This window comes from Stenella coeruleoalba, assembly GCF_951394435.1.
Source record: "Stenella coeruleoalba genome assembly, contig: scaffold_429, whole genome shotgun sequence".
Taxonomy (NCBI): domain Eukaryota; kingdom Metazoa; phylum Chordata; class Mammalia; order Artiodactyla; family Delphinidae; genus Stenella; species Stenella coeruleoalba.
The window spans coordinates 52,458-73,829 of NW_027645912.1; the positions used below are offsets into that span (position 1 = coordinate 52,458).

The window sequence follows — 21,372 nt, forward strand, 5'->3', positions numbered from 1 at the left end:
AAACATCATAAGATATCAGTAATACACGGAATGTAAACTTGGCTACACAGGAACTGAATTACAGAACAGAACAGTGTCTCAAATTTAGAAAACCAACTTATGCTTGCTTAAGGGGAAAGGTGAGTTGGGGTGCTGCATAAAACCAGAGATTGAAATGAGCACAGATAAAGTTCCTTAAGCCAAATATGGAATAGACAAGAGCTACTCCTTGCTCAACGAAATGGACTCAACACCCCATATTAAACGCCTAAGAATGTACCTGACTAGTAAGTATCTTAAAACCTATGGATTGCTATGTCTCCGAAAGAGAATCAAGCATGTGTACAGGGGCATAAACGCAGCAGTGATAGGATTGGAGAGGTTCGTGAGCAAATGAAGACCCTTTGAAGTCATATTGCATGGTACCCATTCCACGGGTTTCAACTACCCAGGTTTAAGGTATTCTTCCTTCAGCTAAAACATGCATGTGGAACCTAGAGTATGATCAACCATGTGATCGGGAGACGTGTTCAAATATGTCCCAGTTTTCGTACGCTGGTACTCGGGTGCAACATTCCAGACGCTTTACTAACACTCTCCCGACTTGGAGAGTCAGTGTCTTTAACCTCCTGTTTGGCCCAGTTTGCAATTTCTGCGGAAGATGAACAGGAATAGCGAGAACCAATGAGAGACTAGCTGGAGGTGTCTGGATGGGCAAATTTAACTCTCATTTCCCACCAGGAAGAGGAATTAACCAAAGGCTCAGCATGCCGTGCCAGAACCAGATTAGGGCCTGAAGACATCCTGCGGTGTTGCGGCCAGGTCACAAGAAAGCGAGTTGAAGAAAGCAACTCAGGGGCACTGTAATTCACAAACCTGCAGAGTTATAAATGACAGCTATCGTCCAAAAATAGACTGAAGTAAGGCTGCCAAGAGGACTTGAAAGCGGGGCAGAATTGCAGGAAACCGATTTCAGGAGGTAGACTGGAATTGCATTGAAAGCATAGGAAAAGAGGCAGAACGTCCACAATGATGCACTTGGCCAAAAAGGGCGTATGCGTTTTTTCCTGAATATATTCAGGAAAAAACGCATACGCACTTTTTGGCCAACCAAGCAAGCTTGCAAAGGAAATCTGCACTACAATGAAGTCTCACTTCCCCCCGGTCAAAAGGGCCATCTGAAAAAAGGGTAAAATCCAGAAAGGCAGGACAGGCCATGGAGAACTGGGAGCCTTGTTATGCTGATGGGCTGGATGTAAATTACCAACAGACACTCAGGAGAAGTGTATGGTGTTTCCTGAAACACCTAAAAAACAAAGCAACAGAGCCTAGGGCACTGCCACTTATGGTCCTATAGCTTAGGGAAATTAAAATCAAAAAGACACAGCCACCCCAAAGTTTGGGACGCCTCTGTTTACAAGAACCTCGTTTACATTACAAGTTCAACATCGCAGAAAGTGAAAAATGGATAAAGAACTTGTGGTACTTACGTACAATGCAGTATCACTCAGCAATGAAATCTATGTCATCAGGCCCGTAGCAGCATAATGAGTAGATTCAGGTACGATGATTCTAACTGAAATAAGTCACACAGAAAAAGAAACATCATAAGATATCAGTAATACACGGAATGTAAACTTGGCTACACAGGAACTGAATTCCAAAACAGAACAGGTTCTCAAATTTAGAAAACCAACTTATGCTTGCTTAAGGGGAAAGGTGAGTTGGGGTGCTGCATAAAACCAGAGATTGAAATGAGCACAGATAAAGTTCCTTAAGCCAAATATGGAATAGACAAGAGCTACTCCTTGCTCAACGAAATGGACTCAACACCGCATATTAAACGCCTAAGAATGTACCTGACTAGTAAGTATCTTAAAACCTATGGATTGCTATGTCTCCAAAAGAGAATCAAGCATGTGTACAGGGGCATAAACGCAGCAGTGATAGGATTGGAGATGTTCGGTGAGCAAATGAAGACCCTTTGAAGTCATATTGCATGGTACCCATTACACGGGTCTTAACTCTCCAGGTTTAAGGTATTCTTCCTTCAGCTAAAACATGCATGTGGATCCCAGAGTATGATCAACCATTTGATCGGGAGACGTGTTCAAATATGTCTCAGTTTTCGTACCCTGGTAATCGGGTGCAACATTCCAGACGCTTTACTAACACTCTCCCGACTTGGAGAGTCAGTCCCTTTAACCTCCTGTGTGGCCCAGTTTGCAATTTCTGTGGAAGATGAACAGGAATAGCTAGAACCAATGAGAGACTAGCTGGAGGTGTCTGGATGGGAAATTTAACTCTCATTTCCCACCAGGAAGAGGAATTAACCAAAGGCTCAGCGTGCCGTGCCGGAACCAGATTAGGGCCTGAAGCCATCCTGCGGTGTTGCGGCCAGCTCAAAAGAAAGCGAGTTGAAGAAAGGAGCTCAGGGGCACTGTAATTCACAAACCTGCAGAGTTATAAATGACAGCTATCGTCCAAAAATAGACTGAAGTAAGGCTGCCAAGAGGACTCGAAAGCGGGGCAGAATTGCAGGAAACCGATTTCAGGAGGTAGATTGGAATTGCATTGAAAGCATAGGAAAAGAGGCAGAACGTCCACAATGATGCACTTGGCCAAAAAGGGCGTATGCGTTTTTTCCTGAATATATTCAGGAAAAAACGCATACGCCCTTTTTGGCCAACCAAGCAAACTTGCAAAGGAAATCTGCACTACAATGAAGTCTCACTTCCCCCCGGTCAAAAGGGCCATCTGAAAAAAGTGTAAAATCCAGAAAGGCAGGACAGGCCATGGAGAACTGGGAGCCTTGTTATGCTGATGGGCGGGATGTAAATTGCCAACAGACACTCCGGAGAAGTGTATGGTGTTTCCTGAAACATCTAAAAAACAAAGCAACAGAGCCTAGGGCACTTCCACTTATGGTCCTATAGCTTAGGGAAATTAAAATCAAAAAGACACAGCCACCCCAAAGTTTGGGACGCCTCTGTTTACAAGAACCTCGTTTACCGTACAAGTTCAATATCACAGAAAGTGAAAAATGGATAAAGAACTTGTGGTACTTACGTACAATGCAGTATCACTCAGCAATGAAACCTATGTCATCAGGCCCGTAGCAGCATAATGAGTGAATTCAGGTATGATGATTCTAACTGAAATAAGTCACACAGAAAAAGAAACATCATAAGATATCAGTAATACACGGAATGTAAACTTGGCTACACAGGAACTGAATTACAGAACAGAACAGGGTCTCAAATTTAGAAAACCAACTTATGCTTGCTTAAGGGGAAAGGTGAGTTGGGGTGCTGCATAAAACCAGAGATTGAAATGAGCACAGATAAAGTTCCTTAAGCCAAATATGGAATAGACAAGAGCTACTCCTTGCTCGAAGAAATGGACCCAACACCGCATATTAAACGCCTAAGAATGTACCTGACTAGTAAGTATCTTAAAACCTAGGGATTGCTATGTCTCCTAAAGAGAATCAAGCATGTGTACAGGGGCATAAACGCAGCAGTGATAGGATTGGAGATGTTCGGTGAGCAAATGAAGACTCTTTGAAGTCATATTGCATGGTACCCATTACACGGGTCTCAACTCTCCAGGTTTAAGGTATTCTTCCTTCAGCTAAACCATGCATGTGGAACCCAGAGTATGATCAACCATGTGAATGGGAGACGTGTTCAAATATGTCTCAGTTTTCCTACCCTGGTACTCGGGTGCAACATTCCAGACGCTTTACTAACACTCTCCCGACTTGGAGAGTCAGTCCCTTTAACCTCCTGTTTGGCCCAGTTTGCAATTTCTGCGGAAGATGAACAGGAATAGCGAGAACCAATGAGAGGCTAGCTGGAGGTGTCTGGACGGGCAAATTTAACTCTCATTTCCCACCAGGAAGAGGAATTAACCAAAGGCTCAGAATGCCGGGCCGGATCCAGATTAGGGCCTGTAGACATCCTGCGGTGTTGCGGCCAGGTCACAAGAAAGCGAGTTGAAGAAAGGAGCTCAGGGGCACTGTAATTCACAAACCTGCAGAGTTATAAATGACAGCTATCGTCCAAAAATAGACTGAAGTAAGGCTGCCAAGAGGACTTGAAAGCGGGGCAGAATTGCAGGAAACCGATTTCAGGAGGTAGACTGGAATTGCATTGAAAGCATAGGAAAAGAGGCAGAACGTCCACAATGATGCACTTGGCCAAAAAGGGCGTATGCGTTTTTTCCTGAATATATTCAGGAAAAAACGCATACGCCCTTTTTGGCCAACCAAGCAAGCTTGCAAAGGAAATCTGCACTACAATGAAGTCTCACTTCCCCCCGGTCAAAAGGGCCATCTGAAAAAAGTGTAAAATCCAGAAAGGCAGGACAGGCCATGGAGAACTGGGAGCCTTGGTATGCTGATGGGCGGGATGTAAATTGCCAACAGACACTCGGGAGAAGTGTATGGTGTTTCCTGAAACAACTAAAAAACAAAGCAACAGAACCTAGGGCACTTCCACTTATGGTCCTATAGCTTAGGGAAATTAAAATCAAAAAGACACAGCAACCCCAAAGTTTGGAACGGCTCTGTTTACAAGAACCTCGTTTACAGTACAAGTTCAACATCGCAGAAAGTGAAAAATGGATAAAGAAGTTGTGGTATTCACTTACAATGCAGTATCACTCAGCAATGAAATCTATGTCATCAGGCCCGTAGCAGCACAATGAGTGGATTCAGGTATGATGATTCTAACTGAAATAAGTCACACAGAAAAAGAAACATCATAAGATATCAGTAATACACGGAATGGAAACTTGGTTACACAGGAACTGAATTACAGAACAGAACAGGGTCTCAAATTTAGAAAACCAACTTATGCTTGCTTAAGGGGAAAGGTGAGTTGGGGTGCTGCATAAAACCAGAGATTGAAATGAACACAGATAAAGTTCCTTAAGCCAAATATGGAATAGACAAGAGCTACTCCTTGCTCAACGAAATGGACCCAACACCCCATATTAAACGCCTAAGAATGTACCTGACTAGTAAGTATCTTAAAACCTATGGATTGCTATGTCTCCGAAAGAGAATCAAGCATGTGTACAGGGGCATAAACGCAGCAGTGATAGGATTGGAGAGGTTCGGTGAGCAAATGAAGACCCTTTGAAGTCATATTGCATGGTACCCATTCCACGGGTTTCACCTACCCAGGTTTAAGGTATTCTTCCTTCAGCTAAAACATGCATGTGGAACCTAGAGTATGATCAACCATGTGATCGGGAGACGTGTTCAAATATGTCTCAGTTTTCGTACCCTGGTACTCGGGTGCAACATTCCAGACGCTTTACTAACACTCTCCCCACTTGGAGAGTCAGTCCCTTTAACCTCCTGTTTGGCCCAGTTTGCAATTTCTGCGGAAGATGAACAGGAATAGCGAGAACCAATGAGAGACTAGCTGGAGGTGTCTGAACGGGCAAATTTAAATCTCATTTCCCACCAGGAAGAGGAATTAACCAAAGGCTCAGCGTGCCATGCCGGAACCAGATTAGGGCATGAAGACATCCTGCGGTGTTGCGGCCAGGTCACAAGAAAGCGAGTTGAAGAAAGGAGCTCAGCGGCACTGTAATTCACAAACCTGCAGAGTTATAAATGACAGCTATCGTCCAAAAATAGACTGAAGTAAGGCTGCCAAGAGGACTTGAAAGCGGGGCAGAATTGCAGGAAACCGATTTCAGGAGGTAGACTGGAATTGCATTGAAAGCATAGGAAAAGAGGCAGAACGTCCACAATGATGCACTTGGCCAAAAAGGGCGTATGCGTTTTTTCCTGAATATATTCAGGAAAAAACGCATACGCCCTTTTTGGCCAACCAAGCAAGCTTGCAAAGGAAATCTGCACTACAATGAAGTCTCACTTCCCCCCGGTCAAAAGGGCCATCTGAAAAAAGGGTAAAATCCAGAAAGGCAGGACAGGCCATGGAGAACTGGGAGCCTTGTTATGCTGATGGGCGGGATGTAAATTGCCAACAAACACTCGGGAGAAGTGTATGGTGTTTCCTGAAACATCTAAAAAACAAAGCAACAGAGCCTCGGGCACTGCCACTTATGGTCCTATAGCTTAGGGAAATTAAAATCAAGAAGACACAGCCACCCCAAAGTTTGGGACGCCTCCGTTTACAAGAACCTCGTTTACCGTACAAGTTCAATATCACAGAAAGTGAAAAATGGATAAAAAAGATGTGGTATTTACTTACAAAGCAATATCACTCAGCAATGAAATCTGTGTCATCAGGCCCTTAGCAGCACAATGAGTGGATTCAGGTATGATGATTCTAACTGAAATAAGTCACACAGAAAAAGAAACATCATAAGATATCAGTAATACACGGAATGTAAACTTGGCTACACAGGAACTGAATTACAGAACAGAACAGGGTCTCAAATTTAGAAAACCAACTTATGCTTGCTTAAGGGTAAAGGTGAGTTGGGGTGCTGCATAAAACCAGAGATTGAAATGAGCACAGATAAAGTTCCTTAAGCCAAATATGGAATAGACAAGAGCTACTCCTTGCTCAACGAAATGGACTCAACACCGCATATTAAACGCCTAAGAATGTACCTGACTAGTAAGTATCTTAAAACCTATAGATTGCTATGTCTCCGAAAGAGAATCAAGCATGTGTACAGGGGCATAAACGCAGCAGTGATAGGATTGGAGAGGTTCGGTGAGCAAATGAAGACCCTTTGAAGTCATATTGCATGGTACCCATTCCACGGGTTTCAACTACCCAGGTTTTAGGTATTCTTCCTTCAGCTAAAACATGCATGTGGAACCCAGAGTATGATCAACCATGTGATCGGGAGACGTGTTCAAATATGTCTCAGTTTTCGTACCCTGGTACTCGGGTGCAACATTCCAGACGCTTTACTAACACTCTCCCCACTTGGAGAGTCAGCGCCTTTAACCTCCTGTTTGGCCCAGTTTGCAATTTCTGCGGAAGATGAACAGGAATAGCGAGAACCAATGAGAGGCTAGCTGCAGGTGTCTGGACGGGCAAATTTAACTCTCATTTCCCACCAGGAAGAGGAATTAACCAAAGGCTCAGCGTGCCGGGCCGGAACCAGATTAGGGCCTGAAGCCATCCTGCGGTGTTGCGGCCAGGTCACAAGAAAGCGAGTTGAAGAAAGGAGCTCAGGGGCACTGTAATTCACAAACCTGCAGAGTTATAAATGACAGCTATCGTCCAAAAATAGACTGAAGTAAGGCTGCCAAGAGGACTTGAAAGCGGGGCAGAATTGCAGGAAACCGATTTCAGGAGGTAGACTGGAATTGCATTGAAAGCATAGGAAAAGAGGCAGAACGTCCACAATGATGCACTTGGCCAAAAAGGGCGTATGCGTTTTTTCCTGAATATATTCAGGAAAAAACGCATACGCCCTTTTTGGCCAACCAAGCAAGCTTGCAAAGGAAATCTGCACTACAATGAAGTCTCACTTCCCCCCGGTCAAAAGGGCCATCTGAAAAAAGGGTAAAATCCAGAAAGGCAGGACAGGCCATGGAGAACTGGGAGCCTTGTTATGCTGAAGGGCGGGATGTAAATTGCCAACAAACACTCTGGAGAAGTGTATGGTGTTTCCTGAAACATCTAAAAAACAAAGCAACAGAGCCTAGGGCACTGCCACTTATGGTCCTATAGCTTAGGGAAATTAAAATCAAGAAGACACAGCCACCCCAAAGTTTGGGACGCCTCCGTTTACAAGAACCTCGTTTACCGTACAAGTTCAATATCACAGAAAGTGAAAAATGGATAAAAAAGATGTGGTATTTACTTACAAAGCAATATCACTCAGCAATGAAATCTGTGTCATCAGGCCCTTAGCAGCACAATGAGTGGATTCAGGTATGATGATTCTAACTGAAATAAGTCACACAGAAAAAGAAACATCATAAGATATCAGTAATACACGGAATGTAAACTTGGCTACACAGGAACTGAATTACAGAACAGAACAGGGTCTCAAATTTAGAAAACCAACTTATGCTTGCTTAAGGGTAAAGGTGAGTTGGGGTGCTGCATAAAACCAGAGATTGAAATGAGCACAGATAAAGTTCCTTAAGCCAAATATGGAATAGACAAGAGCTACTCCTTGCTCAACGAAATGGACTCAACACCGCATATTAAACGCCTAAGAATGTACCTGACTAGTAAGTATCTTAAAACCTATAGATTGCTATGTCTCCGAAAGAGAATCAAGCATGTGTACAGGGGCATAAACGCAGCAGTGATAGGATTGGAGAGGTTCGGTGAGCAAATGAAGACCCTTTGAAGTCATATTGCATGGTACCCATTCCACGGGTTTCAACTACCCAGGTTTTAGGTATTCTTCCTTCAGCTAAAACATGCATGTGGAACCCAGAGTATGATCAACCATGTGATCGGGAGACGTGTTCAAATATGTCTCAGTTTTCGTACCCTGGTACTCGGGTGCAACATTCCAGACGCTTTACTAACACTCTCCCCACTTGGAGAGTCAGCGCCTTTAACCTCCTGTTTGGCCCAGTTTGCAATTTCTGCGGAAGATGAACAGGAATAGCGAGAACCAATGAGAGGCTAGCTGCAGGTGTCTGGACGGGCAAATTTAACTCTCATTTCCCACCAGGAAGAGGAATTAACCAAAGGCTCAGCGTGCCGGGCCGGAACCAGATTAGGGCCTGAAGCCATCCTGCGGTGTTGCGGCCAGGTCACAAGAAAGCGAGTTGAAGAAAGGAGCTCAGGGGCACTGTAATTCACAAACCTGCAGAGTTATAAATGACAGCTATCGTCCAAAAATAGACTGAAGTAAGGCTGCCAAGAGGACTTGAAAGCGGGGCAGAATTGCAGGAAACCGATTTCAGGAGGTAGACTGGAATTGCATTGAAAGCATAGGAAAAGAGGCAGAACGTCCACAATGATGCACTTGGCCAAAAAGGGCGTATGCGTTTTTTCCTGAATATATTCAGGAAAAAACGCATACGCCCTTTTTGGCCAACCAAGCAAGCTTGCAAAGGAAATCTGCACTACAATGAAGTCTCACTTCCCCCCGGTCAAAAGGGCCATCTGAAAAAAGGGTAAAATCCAGAAAGGCAGGACAGGCCATGGAGAACTGGGAGCCTTGTTATGCTGAAGGGCGGGATGTAAATTGCCAACAAACACTCTGGAGAAGTGTATGGTGTTTCCTGAAACATCTAAAAAACAAAGCAACAGAGCCTAGGGCACTGCCACTTATGGTCCTATAGCTTAGGGAAATTAAAATCAAGAAGACACAGCCACCCCAAAGTTTGGGACGCCTCCGTTTACAAGAACCTCGTTTACCGTACAAGTTCAATATCACAGAAAGTGAAAAATGGATAAAAAAGATGTGGTATTTACTTACAAAGCAATATCACTCAGCAATGAAATCTGTGTCATCAGGCCCTTAGCAGCACAATGAGTGGATTCAGGTATGATGATTCTAACTGAAATAAGTCACACAGAAAAAGAAACATCATAAGATATCAGTAATACACGGAATGTAAACTTGGCTACACAGGAACTGAATTACAGAACAGAACAGGGTCTCAAATTTAGAAAACCAACTTATGCTTGCTTAAGGGTAAAGGTGAGTTGGGGTGCTGCATAAAACCAGAGATTGAAATGAGCACAGATAAAGTTCCTTAAGCCAAATATGGAATAGACAAGAGCTACTCCTTGCTCAACGAAATGGACTCAACACCGCATATTAAACGCCTAAGAATGTACCTGACTAGTAAGTATCTTAAAACCTATAGATTGCTATGTCTCCGAAAGAGAATCAAGCATGTGTACAGGGGCATAAACGCAGCAGTGATAGGATTGGAGAGGTTCGGTGAGCAAATGAAGACCCTTTGAAGTCATATTGCATGGTACCCATTCCACGGGTTTCAACTACCCAGGTTTTAGGTATTCTTCCTTCAGCTAAAACATGCATGTGGAACCCAGAGTATGATCAACCATGTGATCGGGAGACGTGTTCAAATATGTCTCAGTTTTCGTACCCTGGTACTCGGGTGCAACATTCCAGACGCTTTACTAACACTCTCCCCACTTGGAGAGTCAGCGCCTTTAACCTCCTGTTTGGCCCAGTTTGCAATTTCTGCGGAAGATGAACAGGAATAGCGAGAACCAATGAGAGGCTAGCTGCAGGTGTCTGGACGGGCAAATTTAACTCTCATTTCCCACCAGGAAGAGGAATTAACCAAAGGCTCAGCGTGCCGGGCCGGAACCAGATTAGGGCCTGAAGCCATCCTGCGGTGTTGCGGCCAGGTCACAAGAAAGCGAGTTGAAGAAAGGAGCTCAGGGGCACTGTAATTCACAAACCTGCAGAGTTATAAATGACAGCTATCGTCCAAAAATAGACTGAAGTAAGGCTGCCAAGAGGACTTGAAAGCGGGGCAGAATTGCAGGAAACCGATTTCAGGAGGTAGACTGGAATTGCATTGAAAGCATAGGAAAAGAGGCAGAACGTCCACAATGATGCACTTGGCCAAAAAGGGCGTATGCGTTTTTTCCTGAATATATTCAGGAAAAAACGCATACGCCCTTTTTGGCCAACCAAGCAAGCTTGCAAAGGAAATCTGCACTACAATGAAGTCTCACTTCCCCCCGGTCAAAAGGGCCATCTGAAAAAAGGGTAAAATCCAGAAAGGCAGGACAGGCCATGGAGAACTGGGAGCCTTGTTATGCTGAAGGGCGGGATGTAAATTGCCAACAAACACTCTGGAGAAGTGTATGGTGTTTCCTGAAACATCTAAAAAACAAAGCAAGAGAGCCTAGGGCACTTCCACTTATGGTCCTATAGCTTAGGGAATTTAAAATCAAAAAGACACAGCCACCCCAAAGTTTCGAATGGCTCTGTTTACAAGAACCTCGTTTACAGTACAAGTTCAACATCGCAGAAAGTGAAAAATGGATAAAAAAGTTGTGGTATTTACTTACAAAGCAATATCACTCAGCAATGAAATCTGTGTCATCAGGCCCTTAGCAGCACAATGAGTGGATTCAGGTATGATGATTCTAACTGAAATAAGTCACACAGAAACAGAAACATCATAAGATATCAGTAATACACGGAATGTAAACTTGGCTACACAGGAACTGAATTACAGAACAGAACAGGGTCTCAAATTTAGAAAACCAACTTATGCTTGCTTAAGGGGAAAGGTGAGTTGGGGTGCTGCATAAAACCAGAGATTGAAATGAGCACAGATAAAGTTCCTTAAGCCAAATATGGAATAGACAAGAGCTACTCCTTGCTCAACGAAATGGACTCAACACCGCATATTAAACGCCTAAGAATGTACCTGACTAGTAAGTATCTTAAAACCTATAGATTGCTATGTCTCCGAAAGAGAATCAAGCATGTGTACAGGGGCATAAATGCAGCAGTGATAGGATTGGAGAGGTTCGGTGAGCAAATGAAGACCCTTTGAAGTCATATTGCATGGTACCCATTCCACGGGTTTCAACTACCCAGGTTTTAGGTATTCTTCCTTCAGCTAAAACATGCATGTGGAACCCAGAGTATGATCAACCATGTGATCGGGAGACGTGTTCAAATATGTCTCAGTTTTCGTACCCTGGTACTCGGGTGCAACATTCCAGACGCTTTACTAACACTCTCCCCACTTGGAGAGTCAGCGCCTTTAACCTCCTGTTTGGCCCAGTTTGCAATTTCTGCGGAAGATGAACAGGAATAGCGAGAACCAATGAGAGGCTAGCTGCAGGTGTCTGGACGGGCAAATTTAACTCTCATTTCCCACCAGGAAGAGGAATTAACCAAAGGCTCAGCATGCCGGGCCGGAACCAGATTAGGGCCTGAAGCCATCCTGCGGTGTTGCGGCCAGGTCACAAGAAAGCGAGTTGAAGAAAGGAGCTCAGGGGCACTGTAATTCAGAAACCTGCAGAGTTATAAATGACAGCTATCGTCCAAAAATAGACTGAAGTAAGGCTGCCAAGAGGACTTGAAAGCGGGGCAGAATTGCAGGAAACCGATTTCAGGAGGTAGACTGGAATTGCATTGAAAGCATAGGAAAAGAGGCAGAACGTCCACAATGATGCACTTGGCCAAAAAGGGCGTATGCGTTTTTTCCTGAATATATTCAGGAAAAAACGCATACGGCCTTTTTGGCCAACCAAGCAAGCTTGCAAAGGAAATCTGTACTACAATGAAGTCTCACTTCCCCCCGGTCAAAAGGGCCATCTGAAAAAAGTGTAAAATCCAGAAAGGCAGGACAGGCCATGGAGAACTGGGAGCCTTGTTATGCTGAAGGGCGGGATGTAAATTGCCAACAAACACTCGGGAGAAGTGTATGGTGTTTCCTGAAACATCTAAAAAACAAAGCAAGAGAGCCTAGGGCACTTCCACTTATGGTCCTATAGCTTAGGGAATTTAAAATCAAAAAGACACAGCCACCCCAAAGTTTCGAATGGCTCTGTTTACAAGAACCTCGTTTACAGTACAAGCTCAACATCGCAGAAAGTGAAAAATGGATAAAAAAGTTGTGGTATTTACTTACAAAGCAATATCACTCAGCAATGAAATCTGTGTCATCAGGCCCTTAGCAGCACAATGAGTGGATTCAGGTATGATGATTCTAACTGAAATAAGTCACAAAGAAACAGAAACATCATAAGATATCAGTAATACACGGAATGTAAACTTGGCTACACAGGAACTGAATTACAGAACAGAACAGGGTCTCAAATTTCGAAAACCAACTTATGCTTGCTTAAGGGGAAAGGTGAGTTGGGGTGCTGCATAAAACCAGAGATTGAAATGAGCACAGATAAAGTTCCTTAAGCCAAATATGGAATAGACAAGAGCTACTCCTTGCTCGAAGAAATGGACCCAGCACCGCATATTAAACGCCTAAGAATGTACCTGACTAGTAAGTATCTTAAAACCTAGGGATTGCTATGTCTCCTAAAGAGAATCAAGCATGTGTACAGGGGCATAAACGCAGCAGTGATAGGATTGGAGATGTTCGGTGAGCAAATGAAGACCCTTTGAAGTCATATTGCATGGTACCCATTACACGGGTCTCAACTCTCCAGGTTTAAGGTATTCTTCCTTCAGCTAAACCATGCATGTGGAACCCAGAGTATGATCAACCATGTGAATGGGAGACGTGTTCAAATATGTCTCGGATTTCCTACCCTGGTACTCGGGTGCAACATTCCAGACGCTTTACTAACACTCTCCCGACTTGGAGAGTCAGTCCCTTTAACCTCCTGTTTGGCCCAGTTTGCAATTTCTGCGGAAGATGAACAGGAATAGCGAGAACCAATGAGAGGCTAGCTGGAGGTGTCTGGACGGGCAAATTTAACTCTCATTTCCCACCAGGAAGAGGAATTAACCAAAGGCTCAGAATGCCGGGCCGGAACCAGATTAGGGCCTGAAGCCATCCTGCGGTGTTGCGGCCAGGTCACAAGAAAGCGAGTTGAAGAAAGGAGCTCAGGGGCACTGTAATTCACAAACCTGCAGAGTTATAAATGACAGCTATCGTCCAAAAATAGACTGAAGTAAGGCTGCCAAGAGGACTTGAAAGCGGGGCAGAATTGCAGGAAACCGATTTCAGGAGGTAGACTGGAATTGCATTGAAAGCATAGGAAAAGAGGCAGAACGTCCACAATGATGCACTTGCCCAAAAAGGGCGTATGCGTTTTTTCCTGAATATATTCAGGAAAAAACGCATACGCCCTTTTTGGCCAACCAAGCAAGCTTGCAAAGGAAATCTGCACTACAATGAAGTCTCACTTCCCCCCGGTCAAAAGGGCCATCTGAAAAAAGTGTAAAATCCAGAAAGGCAGGACAGGCCATGGAGAACTGGGAGCCTTGTTATGCTGATGGGCGGGATGTAAATTGCCAACAGACACTTGGGAGAAGTGTATGGTGTTTCCTGAAACATCTAAAAAACAAAGCAACAGAGCCTAGGGCACTTCCACTTATGGTCCTATAGCTTAGGGAAATTAAAATCAAAAAGACACAGCCACCCCAAAGTTTGGAACGGCTCTGTTTACAAGAACCTCGTTTACAGTACAAGTTCAACATCGCAGAAAGTGAAAAATGGATAAAGAAGTTGTGGTATTCACTTACAATGCAGTATCACTCAGCAATGAAATCTATGTCATCAGGCCCGTAGCAGCACAATGAGTGGATTCAGGTATGATGATTCTAACTGAAATAAGTCACACAGAAAAAGAAACATCATAAGATATCAGTAATACACGGAATGGAAACTTGGCTACACAGGAACTGAATTACAGAACAGAACAGGGTCTCAAATTTAGAAAACCAACTTATGCTTGCTTAAGGGGAAAGGTGAGTTGGGGTGCTGCATAAAACCAGAGATTGAAATGAGCACAGATAAAGTTCCTTAAGCCAAATATGGAATAGACAAGAGCTACTCCTTGCTCAACGAAATGGACTCAACACCCCATATTAAACGCCTAAGAATGTACCTGACTAGTAAGTATCTTAAAACCTATGGATTGCTATGTCTCCGAAAGAGAATCAAGCATGTGTACAGGGGCATAAACGCAGCAGTGATAGGATTGGAGAGGTTCGGTGAGCAAATGAAGACCCTTTGAAGTCATATTGCATGGTACCCATTCCACGGGTTTCACCTACCCAGGTTTAAGGTATTCTTCCTTCAGCTAAAACATGCATGTGGAACCTAGAGTATGATCAACCATGTGATCGGGAGACGTGTTCAAATATGTCTCAGTTTTCGTACCCTGGTACTCGGGTGCAACATTCCAGACGCTTTACTAACACTCTCCCCACTTGGAGAGTCAGTCCCTTTAACCTCCTGTTTGGCCCAGTTTGCAATTTCTGCGGAAGATGAACAGGAATAGCGAGAACCAATGAGAGACTAGCTGGAGGTGTCTGAACGGGCAAATTTAACTCTCATTTCCCACCAGGAAGAGGAATTAACCAAAGGCTCACAATGCCGGGCCGGAACCAGATTAGGGCCTGAAGCCATCCTGCGGTGTTGCGGCCAGGTCACAAGAAAGCGAGTTGAAGAAAGGAGCTCAGGGGCACTGTAATTCACAAACCTGCAGAGTTATAAATGACAGCTATCGTCCAAAAATAGACTGAAGTAAGGCTGCCAAGAGGACTTGAAAGCGGGGCAGAATTGCAGGAAACCGATTTCAGGAGGTAGACTGGAATTGCATTGAAAGCATAGGAAAAGAGGCAGAACGTCCACAATGATGCACTTGGCCAAAAAGGGCGTATACGTTTTTTCCTGAATATATTCAGGAAAAAACGCATACGCCCTTTTTGGCCAACCAAGCAAGCTTGCAAAGGAAATCTGCACTACAATGAAGTCTCACTTCCCCCGGGTCAAAAGGGCCATCTGAAAAAAGTGTAAAATCCAGAAAGGCAGGACAGGCCATGGAGAACTGGGAGCCTTGTTATGCTGATGGGCGGGATGTAAATTGCCAACAGACACTCAGGAGAAGTGTATGGTTTTTCCTGAAACATCTAAAAAACAAAGCAACAGAGCCTAGAGCACTGCCACTTATGGTCCTATAGCTTAGGGAAATTAAAATCAAGAAGACACAGCCACCCCAAAGTTTGGGACGCCTCCGTTTACAAGAACCTCGTTTACCGTACAAGTTCAATATCACAGAAAGTGAAAAATGGATAAAAAAGATGTGGTATTTACTTACAAAGCAATATCACTCAGCAATGAAATCTGTGTCATCAGGCCCTTAGCAGCACAATGAGTGGATTCAGGTATGATGATTCTAACTGAAATAAGTCACACAGAAAAAGAAACATCATAAGATATCAGTAATACACGGAATGTAAACTTGGCTACACAGGAACTGAATTACAGAACAGAACAGGGTCTCAAATTTAGAAAACCAACTTATGCTTGCTTAAGGGTAAAGGTGAGTTGGGGTGCTGCATAAAACCAGAGATTGAAATGAGCACAGATAAAGTTCCTTAAGCCAAATATGGAATAGACAAGAGCTACTCCTTGCTCAACGAAATGGACTCAACACCGCATATTAAACGCCTAAGAATGTACCTGACTAGTAAGTATCTTAAAACCTATAGATTGCTATGTCTCCGAAAGAGAATCAAGCATGTGTACAGGGGCATAAACGCAGCAGTGATAGGATTGGAGAGGTTCGGTGAGCAAATGAAGACCCTTTGAAGTCATATTGCATGGTACCCATTCCACGGGTTTCAACTACCCAGGTTTTAGGTATTCTTCCTTCAGGTAAAACATGCATGTGGAACCCAGAGTATGATCAACCATGAAATCGGGAGACGTGTTCAAATATGTCTCAGTTTTCCTCCCCTGGTACTCGGGTGCAACATTCCTGATGCTTTACTAACACTCTCCCGACTTGGAGAGTCAGTCCCTTTAACCTCCTGTTTGGCCCAGTTTGCAATTTCTGCGGAAGATGAACAGGAATAGCGAGAACCAATGAGAGGCTAGCTGGAGGTGTCTGGACGGGCAAATTCAACTCTCATTTCCCACCAGGAAGAGGAATTAACCAAAAGCTCAGCATGCCGGGCCGGAACCAGATTAGGGCCTGAAGCCATCCTGCGGTGTTGCGGCCAGGTCACAAGAAAGCGAGTTGAAGAAAGGAGCTCAGGGGCACTGTAATTCACAAACCTGCAGAGTTATAAATGACAGCTATCGTCCAAAAATAGACTGAAGTAAGGCTGCCAAGAGGACTTGAAAGCGGGGCAGAATTGCAGGAAACCGATTTCAGGAGGTAGACTGGAATTGCATTGAAAGCATAGGAAAAGAGGCAGAACGTCCACAATGATGCACTTGCCCAAAAAGGGCGTATGCGTTTTTTCCTGAATACATTCAGGAAAAAACGCATACGCCCTTTTTGGCCAACCAAGCAAGCTTGCAAAGGAAATCTGCACTACAATGAAGTCTCACTTCCCCCCGGTCAAAAGGGCTATCTGAAAAAAGTGTAAAATCCAGAAAGGCAGGACAGGCCATGGAGAACTGGGAGCCTTGTTATGCTGAAGGGCGGGATGTAAATTGCCAACAAACACTCGGGAGAAGTGTATGGTGTTTCCTGAAACATCTAAAAAACAAAGCAAGAGAGCCTAGGGCACTTCCACTTATGGTCCTATAGCTTAGGGAATTTAAAATCAAAAAGACACAGCCACCCCAAAGTTTCGAATGGCTCTGTTTACAAGAACCTCGTTTACCGTACAAGTTCAACATCGCAGAAAGTGAAAAATGGATAAAAAAGTTGTGGTATTTACTTACAAAGCAATATCACTCAGCAATGAAATCTGTGTCATCAGGCCCTTAGCAGCACAATGAGTGGATTCAGGTATGATGATTCTAACTGAAATAAGTCACACAGAAACAGAAACATCATAAGATATCAGTAATACACGGAATGTAAATTTGGCTACACAGGAACTGAATTACAGAACAGAACAGGGTCTCAAATTTCGAAAACCAACTTATGCTTGCTTAAGGGGAAAGGTGAGTTGGGGTGCTGCATAAAACCAGAGATTGAAATGAGCACAGATAAAGTTCCTTAAGCCAAATATGGAATAGACAAGAGCTACTCCTTGCTCGAAGAAATGGACCCAACACCGCATATTAAACGCCTAAGAATGTACCTGACTAGTAAGTATCTTAAAACCTAGGGATTGCTATGTCTCCGAAAGAGAATCAAGCATGTGTACAGGGGCATAAACGCAGCAGTGATAGGATTAGAGAGGTTCAGTGAGCAAATGAAGACCCTTTGAAGTCATATTGCATGGTACCCATTCCACGGGTTTCAACTACCCAGGTTTTAGGTATTCTTCCTTCAGGTAAAACATGCATGTGGAACCCAGAGTATGATCAACCATGAAATCGGGAGACGTGTTCAAATATGTCTCAGTTTTCCTCCCCTGGTACTCGGGTGCAACATTCCTGACGCTTTACTAACACTCTCCCGACTTGGAGAGTCAGTCCCTTTAACCTCCTGTTTGGCCCAGTTTGCAATTTCTGCGGAAGATGAACAGGAATAGCGAGAACCAATGAGAGGCTAGCTGGAGGTGTCTGGACGGGCAAATTCAACTCTCATTTCCCACCAGGAAGAGGAATTAACCAAAAGCTCAGCATGCCGGGCCGGAACCAGATTAGGGCCTGAAGCCATCCTGCGGTGTTGCGGCCAGGTCACAAGAAAGCGAGTTGAAGAAAGGAGCTCAGGGGCACTGTAATTCACAAACCTGCAGAGTTATAAATGACAGCTATCGTCCAAAAATAGACTGAAGTAAGGCTGCCAAGAGGACTTGAAAGCGGGGCAGAATTGCAGGAAACCGATTTCAGGAGGTAGACTGGAATTGCATTGAAAGCATAGGAAAAGAGGCAGAACGTCCACAATGATGCACTTGGCCAAAAAGGGCGTATGCGTTTTTTCCTGAATACATTCAGGAAAAAACGCATACGCCCTTTTTGGCCAACCAAGCAAGCTTGCAAAGGAAATCTGCACTACAATGAAGTCTCACTTCCCCCCGGTCAAAAGGGCTATCTGAAAAAAGTGTAAAATCCAGAAAGGCAGGACAGGCCATGGAGAACTGGGAGCCTTGTTATGCTGAAGGGCGGGATGTAAATTGCCAACAAACACTCGGGAGAAGTGTATGGTGTTTCCTGAAACATCTAAAAAACAAAGCAAGAGAGCCTAGGGCACTTCCACTTATGGTCCTATAGCTTAGGGAATTTAAAATCAAAAAGACACAGCCACCCCAAAGTTTCGAATGGCTCTGTTTACAAGAACCTCGTTTACCATACAAGTTCAACATCGCAGAAAGTGAAAAATGGATAAAAAAGTTGTGGTATTTACTTACAAAGCAATATCACTCAGCAATGAAATCTGTGTCATCAGGCCCTTAGCAGCACAATGAGTGGATTCAGGTATGATGATTCTAACTGAAATAAGTCACACAGAAACAGAAACATCATAAGATATCAGTAATACACGGAATGTAAATTTGGCTACACAGGAACTGAATTACAGAACAGAACAGGGTCTCAAATTTCGAAAACCAACTTATGCTTGCTTAAGGGGAAAGGTGAGTTGGGGTGCTGCATAAAACCAGAGATTGAAATGAGCACAGATAAAGTTCCTTAAGCCAAATATGGAATAGACAAGAGCTACTCCTTGCTCGAAGAAATGGACCCAACACCGCATATTAAACGCCTAAGAATGTACCTGACTAGTAAGTATCTTAAAACCTAGGGATTGCTATGTCTCCGAAAGAGAATCAAGCATGTGTACAGGGGCATAAACGCAGCAGTGATAGGATTAGAGAGGTTCAGTGAGCAAATGAAGACCCTTTGAAGTCATATTGCATGGTACCCATTCCACGGGTTTCAACTACCCAGGTTTTAGGTATTCTTCCTTCAGGTAAAACATGCATGTGGAACCCAGAGTATGATCAACCATGAAATCGGGAGACGTGTTCAAATATGTCTCAGTTTTCCTCCCCTGGTACTCGGGTGCAACATTCCTGACGCTTTACTAACACTCTCCCGACTTGGAGAGTCAGTCCCTTTAACCTCCTGTTTGGCCCAGTTTGCAATTTCTGCGGAAGATGAACAGGAATAGCGAGAACCAATGAGAGGCTAGCTGGAGGTGTCTGGACGGGCAAATTCAACTCTCATTTCCCACCAGGAAGAGGAATTAACCAAAAGCTCAGCATGCCGGGCCGGAACCAGATTAGGGCCTGAAGCCATCCTGCGGTGTTGCGGCCAGGTCACAAGAAAGCGAGTTGAAGAAAGGAGCTCAGGGGCACTGTAATTCACAAACCTGCAGAGTTATAAATGACAGCTATCATCCAAAAATAGACTGAAGTAAGGCTGCCAAGAGGACTTGAAAGCGGGGCAGAATTGCAGGAAACCGATTTCAGGAGGTAGACTGGAATTGCACTGAAGGCATAGGAAAAGAGGCAGAACGTCCACAATGATGCACTTGGCCAAAAAGGGCGTATGCGTTTTTTCCTGAATATATTCAGGAAAAAACGCATACGCCCTTTTTGGCCAACCAAGCAAGCTTACAAAGGAAATCTGCACTACAATGAAGTCTCACTTCCCCCCTGTCAAAAGGGCCATCTGAAAAAAGGGTAAAATCCAGAAAGGCAGGACAGGCCATGGAGAACTGGGAGCCTTGTTATGCTGATGGGCGGGATGTAAATTGCCAACAGACACTCGGGAGAAGTGTATGGTGTTTCCTGAAACATCTAAAAAACAAAGCAACAGAGCCTAGGGCACTTCCACTTATGGTCCTATAGCTTAGGGAATTTAAAATCAAAAAGACAGCCACCCCAAAGTTTGGAATGGCTCTGTTTACAAGAACCTCGTTTACAGTACAAGTTCAACATCGCAGAAAGTGAAAAATGGATAAAGAAGTTGTGGTATTTACTTACAAAGCAATATCACTCAGCAATGAAATCTGTGTCATCAGGCCCTTAGCAGCACAATGAGTGGATTCAGGTATGATGATTCTAACTGAAATAAGTCACACAGAAAAAGAAACATCATAAGATATCAGTAATACACGGAATGGAAACTTGGCTACACAGGAACTGAATTACAGAACAGAACAGGGTCTCAAATTTAGAAAACCAACTTATGCTTGCTTAAGGGGAAAGGTGAGTTGGGGTGCTGCATAAAACCAGAGATTGAAATGAGCACAGATAAAGTTCCTTAAGCCAAATATGGAATAGACAAGAGCTACTCCTTGCTCAACGAAATGGACTCAAAACCCCATATTAAACGCCTAAGAATGTACCTGACTAGTAAGTATCTTAAAACCTATGGATTGCTATGTCTCCAAAAGAGAATCAAGCGTGTGTACAGGGGCATAAACGCAGCAGTGATAGGATTGGAGAGGTTCGGTGAGCAAATGAAGACCCTTTGAAGTCATATTGCATGGTACCCATTACAGGGGTCTCAACTCTCCAGGTTTAAGGTATTCTTCCTTCAGCTAAAACATGCATGTGGAACCCAGAGTATGATCAACCATGTGAACGGGAGACGTGTTCAAATATGTCTCAGTTTTCCTCCCCTGGTACTCGGGTGCAACATTCCAGACGCTTTACTAACACTCTCCCGACTTGGAGAGTCAGTCCCTTTAACCTCCTGTTTGGCCCAGTTTGCAATTTCTGCGGAAGATGAACAGGAATAGCGAGAACCAATGAGAGGCTAGCTGGAGGTGTCTGGACGGGCAAATTCAACTCTCATTTCCCACCAGGAAGAGGAATTAACCAAAAGCTCAGCATGCCGGGCCGGAACCAGATTAGGGCCTGAAGCCATCCTGCGGTGTTGCGGCCAGGTCACAAGAAAGCGAGTTGAAGAAAGGAGCTCAG

At 44.1% G+C, this 21,372-nt stretch overlaps 1 long non-coding RNA gene across 1 annotated transcript in view; it reads right to left on the reverse strand.

The window, feature by feature from the left end:
• Positions 1–2,981: 2,981 nt before the first annotated feature.
• Positions 2,982–21,372, reverse strand: part of LOC307181482 — a 30,152-nt gene continuing 11,761 nt past the window's right edge. Inside the window, exon 3 of the long non-coding RNA XR_013826873.1 lies at positions 2,982–3,130. This is a non-coding gene — a long non-coding RNA (uncharacterized lncRNA). The remainder of the gene's footprint in view (positions 3,131–21,372) is intronic.